General features: G+C 37.9%; 1 pseudogene; it reads right to left on the bottom strand.

Annotated features, from left to right (window-relative positions):
- Positions 1-211: 211 nt before the first annotated feature.
- Positions 212-288, bottom strand: LOC116876971 (annotated as a pseudogene).
- Between the last annotated feature and the right edge of the window lie 14,520 nt (positions 289-14,808).

Here is a 14,808-nt window from a genome sequence, read left to right as displayed (position 1 = left end):
ATCAATCTTTGTAATTTGCCTACTGCTTTTGCTTGTATTTGTCTGGTAGGTTGACCATTTTTTATGCTAATTGGCCAGTTGAACGTACTGTTCTGTGATTTAACCATTCATATCCTTTGGCAGTGTTTCTATTGAGTTGCTTACCTATTATTATTATTATTATTATTATCATTATTATTAATTTTTAAAATTCATTGTATATTGGTGGTATGATGGTTGTTATTATATGTTGTAAATATATTTTTCTTTTTACTACACTTGATCTTAGCCAAAAGGCCGAGAAGCTATTTTTCTTTTTTTAAAAGAAAAGTTTATTTATTTATTTTTCAGAGAGAGAGAGAGACCAAGCACAAGCAGGGGGAACAGCAGGCAGACGGATAAGCAGGCTCCCTGCTGAGTAAGGAGCCTGATGCAGGATTTGATCCCAGGACCCTGGGATCATGACCTGAGCCAAAGGCAGATGCTTAATTGACCTAGCCACCCAGGCATCCCTAAATATATTTTTCTAGTTAATGATGCAAGAAGCAAATTAAGGTAGTGCCCAGTTTCTGGAGCTATAGAGTATGAGTTCATATTCTAGGTTTCTTATTTTTTGGTTGTGCGATCTGGGACTATAGATTCATCATATGAATTAGGTATATTGTCTGGAAAAAATACAATTCATAGGATGAAATGAGGAATAAATGATTTAGTAAATGTAAACATGTGGAAAAGCATCTGTCATACAGTATGCTAATTTTTTATAGTATTAATTTATTAAACCAGTTTTTTGAGTTTCTGTGTCTATAATTACATCCTGCAAAAAATAATAATTTTGTTTTTTATTTTCCAATATCTATAAGTTTTTTTCTTATCTAATATATTAGCTCTGAGGTGATGTTGAATAATAATGCCGCTGTGGATATTCTGATTTTACTAGGAAAATGGCTTTGGTTTCACTGTTTAGCTTGATGTTGCTCTTGGATCGTGCCAAACAGTGTCTATCAGATTTTCCTTTCACATCTATTTTATTTGGAGGATTTTAAAATTAGGAATGGATGGTGAATTTTGATAAGTCTCATTTTAGTATACTATCGTTATAATTATAGCAATATTCATTTTCACACTGAAGTTTTTGGTATAATGCATTCTCTCGAAAGATTATTTATACTGAAGTATCCTTGCATAAGAATAAACCAAATTGTTCCTCTTTTTATTTATTGCTGGATTGATAATATTTGACCTACAATTTTGCATCTATATTCATAAACAAAACTGATTTATAAGTTTCTTGTTTGTACTGTCTATTGGGTTTTGTTAATAAGGTGTTGTTGTAGCTGGATAAAATGGAGATTAATGCATTTTTTCTTGAGCTAGAGTGCATTAAATGACATGAATCATCAGTTTTTCAAGACTGTATCTGGAACCACCTGAGTCTGAAGATTTTGTTAAAGGTACGTCTTTAGTTATCTCTTATCATTATTGGTTGGCATAGATTTTTATTCTTTTCTTAGGCTAATTTTGGTAATTTATATTTTGCTGAAAAATAGAGAAAAAGAAGTTAAACCTCTTTTTTTTTTTAAACCGTGTGTATTTTGCTTTTTTCTTTTTTTTCCTTAATCAGGCCTTTTTTTCCTGTAAAGACCCTATTTTTTTTTTAAGATTTTATTTATTTATTTGACAGAGAGAGAGAGAAAATAAGCACGGGGAGCAACAGTGGGAGGAGGGAGAAGCAGGCTCCCCAGTGAGCAGGGAGCCCAGTGTGGGGCTCGATCCCAGAACCCTGGGACCATGACCTGAGTTGAAGGCAGATGCTTAACCTGCTGAGCAACCCAGGTGCCCCAAGAACCTACTTTTTAGAAGACTGCTTTTCAAATAAGAGTTAATAGAAATAGAAAAGGTGCGACATGGGCAGAGAGGAGAGCAAGTCCAGAGAAAGGCCCTGTGGTGGGCCTTTCTGGCTTACAGCCCCACCTCACCATTTTGCCTATAATTAGTATTCCAGAGGCTAGATAAAGCCATTACCTCCCAGCTCTCAGATTGTCAGAGGTTGCTTGGCACAGTACTGGAATAGCAAAGAGATTTCAGCTCATGGGGCAGCTCAAATAGGTTGGAAACTGCTCTGCTTCTCTGTCTTGAGGAAAATATTGCCGCCATGTTTCTGACAATAGGGGTGCTTATTAGATTTTGGTTTAAGTGTATCTGCTAGCTGTGCCTGGCTCATCGCAGGCCCTCAACCAATAATTGTTGGGATGAGTGAATCTCTACTGAATATTCCCAAGCTCACTGAGCCTTGCCATCTGCATCTGTAGAATGGAGCGGTGATCCCAACCTCATGGGTTTATTTTGAGGATAATATAGAATGATGACTTGTGACAACGAGTGTTTACTCCATTCTAGATGGTTAGGAAAATGTGAAATCTGTGCTTTGGAACTTACTAAAATTAAGCGGCTAGCCTGCTGAGTCACATATGGAAAACTTATTGTGTTTATTTAATAGTTTATCATTTGATAATAAACAATTTAGAGAATAAATTTCAGCAGCAATGGATCGCTCATTGGAATTTGGGGCCGCAGATGGGGTCTGCCTGGTAGATGATGAGATGTGACCTCAGGGCTTTCTCAGTTCCTAAAGTTCATCTTGGATGTATTTTTTAAATTTAGTAATTAGGTCAAACAATATATTTGACCAGAAAACCACATTGACCTAACTTAACATATTCTTCTCTAATTTGAGGTCTTAAAATTTCATCTGGCAGGATAATTAGGAACATTATACTGGTTATTGAATCTTTGAAATGTGATTTTCTTCTTCCCTCAGTTCAGATTTCCTTGTTTATATCTAATTTGGTCAAGGGGGGGGGCATCATTTTGGCTTCAGGACCTCTACAGAACACTGACAATTGGATGCCTAAAATGACTGTCATAAAATGAAAACCAGGAAGAAAACAAAATCATACCCAGTTTTATCAACAGTAAATACTGGGTGATGCGGTCACTAGGCCAGGGCCTTCAAAACCTTTGTATGTTTATGTATGATTTTCTCTCTTGGAGAACCAGTCACACATGTTCCCTTTGAATCTCCGGGAACCCGTTGCTTTCTATATAGATCAGGACAGCAGATTTCCCATCAAGAGTAGCCATTCATACTAAATATAGCAAAACTCAAAATGTGGTAAGTAAAAGAAAGCTGCATTTTCCTTCTAGATGTTGTATTGTCATCGAGGCTCAGTTATCCAGGAGCAGGGAGTGCTGTTGTCCTGAAGGTCATCTTGAGGTCGGCATTATTTTTCAACACAAACCCTTGTCACGGGCCTCTCTTCAGTTGGCAGCTGCCATTTTCCTCTTTTATCCTTTTCCTTTGACCTGGAAATCCTAGGGCAGGCCATTGAGGCCGGACGAGTTAAAGCCATGACTCATTCTCAAATTCAGAAAAAGAGAGTTCAAAGATTAACAGAGGCAGCCAGAAGGGCTGTGGTAGAAACCCATTCCTGAGCACCCAGAAAGTGTTGCTTGTTGACATACTTAAGTTAGGCTTTCGCATCAGCAAGCTAAGTGGCTTGCTTGCAGTAACTCCTCAGCCTTGTCCCCCTGGGTATGAATCAGCTTTTCTGCTGAGGTCAGAGAGCACAGATCCCTTACACGGAGGAGTGTGTCGTCCTCCCTGTGGGGTTCCTGGCCCCCTGGGCCTTCTGACCAGGAAGCGTTTCTGAGCTCACCTCAGGCAGAGCTTCTCAACTGCCCAGTTGGGGAGAAAATCTTTTCTCAACCACTTTAAATAACTCTTTGAAGAACCATGTCTTATCCAGTGGAGAGGGTCCTACAAAATATAGCAGGGTGGCTAGACTTGATTTTCAGGAAGGTAGAGTTAGAAAATCCTCATACTCAGTCCTTATGCTACATATAACACATCTGACAGCCAACCTCAAACGTAGGGATATTTTAACTCTCAAAGTGTTTCAGTGTAATTCCTGAGAGCTATGCATTATAAAAGCATAAAATGTAGTCTTTTGTGCCAGCTTTCTTAACCTACAATGCCCTAAAGATGTAAAAATAATCCTACTGAACAGAGAGAATGTTATAAATGGTTGAATCCCTTTGGTGTGAATTCTACTTTTACTGAAAAGGCAAGAGGCTAGTGGTTTACGTTGTGTGTACCTTACATGAAGTTAGGAACTATTGTAAAATGGGGGGAGATTTTTGTGATCATCAGTATTTCAAAAATGCTTCCGATAAAGCCTATCTAGAATAATCACAAGAATTTTAGAAGTTGTCAACCCATCTTGCACGCAGTAGTTTGGTGAATTGGAGTAGGAGTTTAACTATAAAAGAGGAGCGATGTCATTAATAATTTTGTGAGTCTTATTAAAAAGGCTTTAATAAGAGAAAAGTGATTAACAAAATGTAATAACTGAGAATCCTAGCTTTAAGAGTTATAAAATTCATCACTGTGAGGACATGGTTGCACACATTGGCTGTTCACGTTTAACCTACTAGTACAAAATAATAATGATGGTGATAATTTTAAAGGCCTCAGGTTGGCCAAACTACAATCTATATAATTCATAAAGTACTAAAATAATATTTTAGAAATAATCATAACTGCCATTTCTTTAAAATGAGCATATAACTCAGAGTTAGTACACTTAATTAAATTGAATCAGAGCTATATTATTGGATTCTTGGGTTTGTGGGTTCTCATAAGACAAAATTCACAAACCTTCTAGAATAATCCAGGACCATAGAGGACGAGCAAAAAGATGGGGGGTTTGCGTAGAGATAGTTGGTTATACTCTGAAACTTTAACGATGTCGTGACCATTCGTAACACTCAGTTACTCAGCACACCCAGCTGGACCTGAGCACTTTTGGTCATAGGTCCAAGTTCATTTCCATATCTTAATATTGAAGCTACAATAGTGGTCTTGCTATAAATACCCTGCCTCACATTTTAATATAAAATGTGTGCTATTTAACACTTCTTATGTGACTTACATCAATGATAGAGATTTCTGCTAACTGAAGGTTTTAAAATTATTACAGCTTCGTGCATAAATACCCATAGCTTCAGTAACGGCTTTGTGAAACCGGGTCTTACCATCGATCAGTTTTAAAAAAGAGAGAGAGGGAGGGAAACCAAGAAGCAGACTCCTTTTGTTGTTGTTTTGCTTTTGAGATTTTATTTATTTATTTGAGAGAGAGAGAGAGCATGAGCACAAGCCCAGGTAAGGATAGAGGGAGAAGCAGATGTCCCCCAGAGCAGGGAGCCCAACGAAAGCCTCGATCCCAGGATCTGGGATCATGACCTGAGCCGAAGGCAGATGCTATCCAGGCTCCCCTCAAGAATCAGACTTTTAACTCTGGAGAGTATGGAGGGATGGGTGAAATAGGGGAGGGCATTTAGGAATGCACATGTCGTGATGGGCCCTGGGTGATCTATGGAAGTGGGGGATCATTATATTGTCCCCCTTAAACTGATATTACACTGTATGTTAACTAACTAGAACTGAAATAAAAACTTCAAAAAACCCAGTGACCAATGTCATAACTCTTAAAATGTGAGATTTTCAATTATAAGGCAAATTTTGTCAATGGCCTTTCTTTTATAACATCCTCTAATATTCATGAACGATGAAATGTCCATTAAATGGTTAGGAAATAAGATATCTTATACTGGATTGTGTAATGCTGAGAAGTTTTCAAGGAAATTGTTAGACCTGTCCCCGACTTCTAGCAGTACCCACAGTATCGTCATTAACTGAAAAATAAAAACAGAAATACACTATTGTGCCCACTGTGTGAAAAATAAAATCTCGTAATATCATAGGCATGGAAGTTGCTTATCATTTCACATTTAGTGCTTTGTTTGAAACCGACCCATGACCCATTTGAGATCAAAGTTCATGCAACTGGCAAGTAATGGCGGCATTATTGTATGTCTGTGACATGTGAAGTGCACAAAAAAGGAATTCATAGAGATAAATTGTTTGGCATGCACAAGTCCCTTCTAAGCCTTAAGGATTTTCTCAAATTCAAAAGAGGATAAAGAACGAGAGAAATAAATTATTAAAGGTAGCCGGTTTCATTCTTTTTCTCCCTTCCCCCAAAGGCTTGGAGTTCCTACTTCTTAAATATTTTTATGCCTTTCAGTGTGAGTTTCATGGTCCGAGAGCCTCACTTTTACTAAACATGACAGAACTTCTAGCGGTGGAAGAGTGCTATATTTCAGCTATGTAATGGGTTTAATAGGCTTTTATGTTAAGGCTTGCACGCTAACTATGATTTACTCTATTTGCGGGAGGCTATGAGGGGAGGAAAATAAATTCAGAATCGGAATGCGGTGTTCCCTGTAACCTGCACGCAGCCAAAATCCATTCCGGGAGCACTTAGGTGCCATGCCCAGGCAGGCTGCTGAGGAGGGGAAGAAGTCGGAAAACTTGTAAGGTGTTTAACCTGGGACAAGAAAAGCCATTCTCTGTATAGAATTTGTGCCTCCCGCCTCTCCAGAGCAAAGGATGCACTGAAAGGAGAGGGGCAGGGTTTCCCTTCTCTGTTGAGCACCATTTTCCAAACAGACCAAGATCTCAGATGGCCTCTGGTGGGTGACAGTGTGAGAGAAAAGCGAGAGGCAAGTGTATCCAGGCAGATATTAAAAGTTCAAGGTTTTTTGTGGGGCTTAGGGAGGCTAGGAAGGACCACTATTTGGGGGATCCAAACCCCTCGGTTTAACTGACAGCTCTTTCACTTACTAGAAACCTTGGTGAAGTGGCCTCTGTCTGTGAATCACGTTCTCCTAGGACATAAGCCGCGTCCCTGTGCTCATGTGTTGTCTGTGGCTGCTTTTGTGACACGACAGCAGAAATGAGTCAGGGGCGCCTGAGTGGCTCAATCAGTTAAACATCTGCCTTTGGCTCAGGTCATGATCCCAGAGTTCTGGGATCAGGCCCCTCATCAGTCTCCCTCCTCGACAGGGAGCCTAATTCTCCCTTTCCCTCTGCCTGTGCTCTCTCTTTCTCTGTCAAATAAATAGATGAAATCTTAAAAAAAAAAAAGAAAAGACAAAATTAATTGCAGTTACATGAATAAAATCTCAATGGATACTTGACAGTTACATTTTAGTAGGTACCCTTCTCAGGGCTTACCAGGAAGAGCCTATGTCTTCAGTTACATACCTCCTTTACTAAAGCCTGTTTTTAGTTCACCAAACCTGCCGTATTTGCTGATTTCTCTGTTGACTCTGAGTTTCTCTTCCCATTCCTGCCCTACCCTTTGTATAGGGATAATTCCTATTTGTCCTTAAGACTTAGCCCAAGTCTCCAGTAAGACATTTATTCCCCATCAAAGCCTTCCCAGTACCTTTACCATCCCGTTTCATTCTTTTTCTTGCTGACCCTTATTCTATGTATCACAATGCACGTTATTCATTTCATCAAAATATTGATCATTATTATAATTACTTGTCTGTAGGTTTCCTCCATTAAACTATAAGCTCCTCTCTTCACTCATATATTCCTACGGCTTAGCATGAGTTCCTGACATACAGTAGTAAATCATATTTATTTTTCTCCCTCAGTTTAGTCTCTTATAAGCAAAATTCTGGTTATCGGGAGTGCCTAGGTGGTTCATTCGATTAAGTGCCTGATTCTTGGTTTTGGCTCAGGTCATGATCTTATAGGTCCTGAGATCAAGCCCCTCACTGGGCTTCGTAATCAGTGGGGAGTCTGCTTGAAAAATTCTCTCCGTCTGCCCCTCCCCCCAACTGTCTCTTTTTCTCTCTCTAAAAATAAATCAATCTTAAAAAAATTCTGGCTACCTCTTTTGATAGGAAGAATGTTCATAAATAGGGAACCCCTCAGGAAATTTCCTTGACTATTGTGCGAAGAATGGGTAAATATCATATGCCATTGTATCCTTTTCTGTTACAGAAAACTCTTTGAGCCCTGCTAGTATCTGTTGAATCCCAAGATAACTTTTTCGTTGTTGTTGCCAACAAACTCATGTGCTCAGAAAGTATGGATTATAGTTTGTTTGTTTGTTTGTTTTTTATAAGCCCAGGTATGTTGAGGCATTGTCAATGTGGGCAGTATTTCCTCCAGAATGAAATGTTCCTGAATAATTTTCCCATTATGTCAGTACACAGCATTGAATCCATTGGTATTAAACAAATCCTTCTTTTTTATTTAACTTTACTGGAAAGATTTACAGAATTATATAGTATTCATGTAGGACTTTATCATGGAAGTAGCAAATGGAGGATCTGAATAGGAAACACCATTAATATTATTAAATTTTACAGAACATGGGAGTCCTGGCCTTTTACAATGGTCCAGACTTTTCTTGACCAAGTTGAAATTTCTCTTGCCATGATTGCTAGTTCTGAAAACCAGTCCTGATCAGCACGCATCATTCAGCAGAAGAACCCACGCCTACGTGTCTGACATCCTGCACTTACTAAGAACGACATGACACTGGCATGAACCTCCAGTGCTAGACAATGGGAGGACGTTTCAATCCTCAGATGATGTAGTGGACATTTATTGTTTGTCCTGATTGCATATCCTTTCATGTCTTTTAATATATTTTCTTTCGGGGCCCCACCCCCTCCTCTGTCACAGTCCGTGTGGTTTTGGTGGGTCTACACTAGTCACCCTAGGCTCTAGGAAACATGCCTGTGATGGGGCCAATCAGCATTTTCATCACAGCGACTGTGCAGGGATCGGCACACAACTGTCAGCCAAAGCAATGAGACTCGGTCCAGTAATGATAAAGTATGCCCGGGCTTGCGAAGGGCTACCATGTTGAGAGGACCTGCCGAAGAGTGATACCACTGCAGGGGAAGACAGAACTGAGAAATGGAGAGGAGTGAGTGGAGTTCTGGCAACATTATTAAGGCTGTGCCTGAAGCTAGAACTTTGCTTGAACATTTCAATAATCTCTCTCTTTTTAAAAGATTTTATTCATTTGACAGAGAGAGCCAGAGAGCACAAGTGGGGGATACGGCAGAAGGAGAAGGAGAAAAGTAGGCTCCCCACTGGGCGAGGAACCCGATATGGGACTCTGTCCCAGGACCCTGGGATCACAACCTGGGCTGAAGGCATTTGCTTAACTGAGACACCCAGGTGCCCCTTGAACATTTCTATTATCTTAACCAATAAATAGGTTTATTGGGTTAAACTGATTTGACTGGGGGAATCTCCATTGCTTACAACCAAAAGAGCCTGTCAACTCCAATCTATACATAACAGTGTAATGAAATTTAAAAGTTATCTGGAAAAGATGTCTGGAGAAAGTCCAGAGAGCTCAAATAATTGAAAAGTAAAAGAAAATAGGAAGAGAATGAATATTAAACATCTCTAAAATTTTCCAGTTTGTTTCAGAAATTAGACAAATTCTCAACTGGTAATGATGGGTAAGAAGAGACATTATTATATTCTCACTTCCCATTTTTTACTTTCACAAATTTGAGTACAACCATTTTAAGTATTTTGGTCCAATTTGGGGCATAAATATTTTAATATTATAATTGATAGTTAAGTAGAGGCTATAATGTTTCTTTACCTGTTTTCAGTAGGGTTAATTCACTCTTTTAAAAATGTTTTATGAAATATTTCATACATATGGAAATACATTAGAAACATAAAATATAAATACATGAGGGGTGCCTGGGAAGCTCAGTTGGTTAAGCGTCCGACTCTTGATCTCAGCTCAGGCCTTGAGGTCGTGAGTTCAAGCCCTGCATTGGGCTCCACGCTGGACGTAGAACCTACTTAAAACACACACACACACACACACACACACACACACACACATTTTAAATAACATATAGAATAATACAACCAATGCCTGTGTACCTATTAGCCTAAGAAATGTATCATTACAAGTAAGGTTGAAACTCCCTTACTCTCTTCTTGCACAAACCCCTCTCCTCCTTCCTAGAGGTAATTACCATTCTGAATTTGTTGTTTGCCATTACCATCCATTGTTTCATACTTTACCATATATGTATGAATGCCTGAACAACAGATAGTATTATTTAGGAGTTAAATAAACTTTACATAAGTAGGATAATACTGTATGTTTTCGTCTGCAACTTTCTTTTTAACTTAAACCTTATGTTTGTGAAATTCATTCATGTCAAGATGAGTAGGTTCCTTCATTCATTTTCACTGCCGTATAACATTATATTTCAAGCTCTTAATAGACTGAGAACCCAGCCAGGGGGTGGGGGAAATCTATGAAAGAGAATTTTTGCTAAACTTTAACTGAAATTTAGCATTTCCTTTAATTATAAAGTAGACAACCAACAAAGTAATATGTGACTTTATCACCAATAGAAGTCATAGATATTTCCATATCACATTATGGTGAATACAGAGAGAGATCTTGAAATATAGATTAATCTTGTGAACTACTTTGTTGCTGATAATTGTTTACCTTGCTACCCCAATGAGTTAATAAAAACACATATATCCCCATGACATTTTTAGTATGCTGATAATAACCATTTTTCAATACAATTTGTTTCTTTGTATTCCTATATATTTTATTTAAAGGCATTAAAAAAATTTTAAACATTATCCTTGAGAAGAGGCTCATATAGCTCTCATCAGACTGCTAGAGAGGTCCTGGGCACAAAGTTAGAACCTTTGCTCTCAAGCAATTCCACACCTAGGCTTGTACCCAAAAGAAATAAAAATGCACATCCATACAAAGGCTTATATGGGATGTTCAAGGAACGTTATTAATAATAGCCAAAAAAGTGAATGGGTCTCTCCATACATTACGACAATACTTTAACAATCAGAAAGAACTAACCATTGGGGCGCCTGGGTGGCTCAGTCATTAAGCATCTGCCTTTGGCTTGGGTCCTGATCTCAGGGTCCTGGGATCAAGCCCCACATTGGCCTCTCTGCTCAGCGGGAAGCCTGCTTCTCCCTGTCTCTCTGCTTGTGTTTCCTCTCTTGCTGTGTCTCTTTCTGTCAAATAAATAAATAAAATAAAATAAAATAAAGAAAAAAAGAAAGAACTATATCTGCTATAACATGGGTGAATTTCAAAACCATGATACACTAAGTGAATGAAGCCAGATACAAAAGACCAAATTTTAAAATGTCATTTATATTAAGTGTCCAGAAAAGACAAGTATATGTAGATACCTAGTAAATTAGTGGCTGCTTGGGCTGGGGCAGAGGAAGGTAAGGTTAATGGCAAATGGGCACGAGGAATCTTTTTTATGGTAATGGAAATGTTCTAAAATTGGATTGTGATGATGTTGCACAACTCTAAATGATTTACTAAAAATCATTAATATGTGATAAAATGGTAAGTAAAATGGGTGAAATTTATGGTATTTAAATTAAACCTCAATGAAACTATTTAAACAGCAAGAAACTTTGCTCAGTTGTACAACCAGATCATTTATTTATTTTTCTATTAAAGGTGGTTTTCATTTTTGTATTTGCTATTAATAGCAATATTGCTATAAGCATTCTTGTACATATCGCCTTCTGCACCCAGTGGGCATGTCTCTATGGTGTATAGCTACAGGCAAAATTACTATATTGCTTCAACTTTGCCAGATTTTGAAATAGTGCTTTCCAGATGGTTGTAACAATTTATATTCCAGCAACAATTTATATTCCAGAAATAATGTATAAGAGGTCCTGTAATGTGGGGCAGGTGGGTGGCTCGGTGGTTAAGCCTCTGCCTTCCACTCAGATAATGATCCTGGGGTCCTGGAGTCAAGCCCTGCATCGAGCTCCCTGCTTAGCGGGAAGCCTGCTTCTCCCTCTTTCACTCCCCCTGCTTGTGTTCCCTCTCTATCTCTCTCTCGCTGTCAAATACATAAATAAAATCTTTAAAAAAAGAGAGTTCTTGTATGTATAGCCTCACCAATACTTGCTATTGTTAGACTTTTAACTTTTGCAATCTAGTAAGTATGAAAGGATATCTTGTTTTAATTTTCACTGCAATATTTTCATCTGGTATGAGACGCTGTTGTTTTCCCTTCTCTGGCTCAAGGCAAGATAGCGTGGTGGTTAGACGCTAAGGGCATTCTGTCTAGGTTTGAATTATGATTCTACCCCTTCCTAGAGGCTGTAAATTGGGAAAATTATTTTATAATTTTAGCCATATATAGCTTCACATTTTATTTTAACTTATCCCTACAGAGCCCATTTTGTTCTTGTGTTGTTGTGCTTCTCTGGGTAGTATCATTTTATATTTTTCCCTGTTTTCCAGGTAGGTAGTCAAATCACTTGTGAAATACACAAACAATTAGAATAGGTGAGTCACAAAAGTTAGCTTTTTAATGCAGCAGGTAAGCTGAAGAAGATCAAAGATAAAGCAAGAGTAAGGGGAAAAAATACAGATTACCTTCAAATATATACCAGTTAAGGTGATAGTTGACTTCTCAATGGTAGCAATGAAAGACAAGAGACAATATACTATCCTCAATATGCTGGAAAATTAACTGCCACCTAAGAATTTAGTTCCTTACCAATCCTTATGTATTTATTTCAAAATTTTCTGGTCTTATTTCACTGACCAGGACCTTTAATATAGTGTTAAAGAAAAATGGTGGTTGAGGGCATCTGGCTCATTCTTGATCTGGAATGGAATGCTTTTATCTTCCACCAATATGAATAATGTTTCTGTAGAAATTTTTGTAACTACCTTTCATCAGATTAAGGTAATCCTTTTCTTTCTTTTTTAAAGATTTATTTATTAAACAGAGAGTGTGCACAAGCAGACAGAGTAGCAGGCAAAGGGAGAGGGAGAAGCAGACTCCATCCCAGGACTCTGGGATCATGACCTGAGTCAAAGGCAGATGCTTAACTGACTGAGCCACCCAGCTCCCCCAAGGGAGTTCCTTTCATGACCTAAACAGATGCCAAATTTCCTATATCTTTTTAAATGATTCTTTAATTTTTCTTCTTTAGCTGTTAATATAATGAAGAGCTTTTCTAATGTTAAAGTATTCTTAGCCCTGGAGTGAACCCAACTTTGTCATCCTGTATTATCTTTTTTTATCTTTTGCTGAATTCCATTTAGTAGTAGTTTGCTTTGCATTTGTGCATCTTTGTGATTTGTGGATGAGTGGTTGAGTTTGGTCCATAATGTTCCAATCCCCTGTTGTCTTGCCAAGTGGTCCCCAGGCTGACTTCATCTGCCCTTCCTACCCCCTCAGTGTTCGCTTTTCTCCCTGTAAGCTCCGCAGACCCACATTTACCAAACATGGTGTTTAAATTCTTATTAGTAAAGATTAAAGTTAGTGTGCTCCTCCCAAACACTCTACAGTCTCAAATTAAATGTTCTATATGGATTCCACAACCTTTTAAATTTCTGATAGGCACATTTATTCATTATTATTATTCATTATTATTACCATTCAGCTCAATGTTTTTTTAAAAAACCACTTTATTAAAGTATGATTGACCTACAGAAACCTGAATGTATATAATATATATGGCTTAAGGAGTTTGGAGGCATGTATATTCCCATGAAATCATCACCACAGTCTATGCCACAAACATATTTAGCACCTCTAAAAGTTTCCTCCTGCCCTCATATTATTTATCATTACTTTCCCGTAATGAGAACACTTAATGTAAGATCTACCTTTTTAGTAAAGTTTTAAGTATACAATACAGTATTGTTTCTTATATTTCAGACCTTCCTTCAATATATATCCAATTTTACAATTACACACACAAAAAGAACACACAATGGGCAGGTTAATGGCAGCTTAGACCCACAAGTGGGAAGAGATAATTAATGTGTTGGAAGACACATCTGGAAGATCCATTCGAAATTCTCTCAAATACAGCAGAGAGACACAAATGAACAGAAACTATAACAGAGAGATTAAAAGATATGGAAAAGTGAGTGAGAAAATGTAGTTTACATCTGAGCTGAGATCCAGAAGGGAAGACCAGAGAGATTGGAGAGAGGCACATGTCAAAGAATAATGCCTCACTAATCTTGCCCTAATCCCATCCTTGTGAAAACCTGTACCTCATTTTCCTTTTCCCTTCAATCTACTTCCCAGTCTCCCTATTGAACGAACTCACTCAGAAAACAGAGGCCACACGTATTTTGTTGAAGCCATCACATAGGTCAGCATCTTGAGTATAGTTAAGAATGGAAATTGATCTGGTAGGGAGCAAATGAAAGCAATCCAGCAGTGTTTTCTTCTAAAACTTTTGAGCTTTGGCTTTACACCTTTAAAACTTTATTTTAGTAATTAATATTTTGTCTGTGGCATGAGTAGGGTTTAATTTTCAAAATATGTAAAATGAAAAGGCAACCTACTAAATGGGAGAAAATAGTTGCAAACCATATATCTGATAAAGGTTAAGATCCAAAATACATAAATAACTCCTACAACTCAATAGCAAAAACAATTTTTTTTTAAAAAAAAACAATCTATTTAAAAATGGTCAGAGGCTCAGAACAGACATTTTCCCAAGAAAAACAAACAGGAGGCTAACAGGGACATGAAGAGGCTCAACGTCATGGACCATCAGGGAAATGCAAATCAAAACCACAATGAGATGTCACCTCACACCTGTCAGAAGGGCCAGTATCAAAAAGACAAGAGATAACAAGTGTTGTCTAGGATGTGATGAAAAGGGAACTCTTGTGAACTAGTAATGGGAATGTAAATTGGTATGACCACAATGGAAAACAGTGTGGAGGTTCCTCAAAAAATTAAAAATAGAACTATCAAATTTACCAAATTGAAGCTGCCTCAGACCTTCACGTATGATCATATAAATTGTATTTTTCTTTATTATTATTTTCATCTTCACTTCCTGTTTGACAGGGT

Source organism: Lontra canadensis, unplaced genomic scaffold, assembly GCF_010015895.1.
Source record: "Lontra canadensis isolate GAN:19392208 unplaced genomic scaffold, GSC_riverotter_1.0 scaffold48, whole genome shotgun sequence".
Lineage (NCBI taxonomy): Eukaryota > Metazoa > Chordata > Mammalia > Carnivora > Mustelidae > Lontra > Lontra canadensis.
Note: the sequence above shows the minus strand (reverse complement) of the source record. Positions and strands in the feature narration are given on the sequence as shown.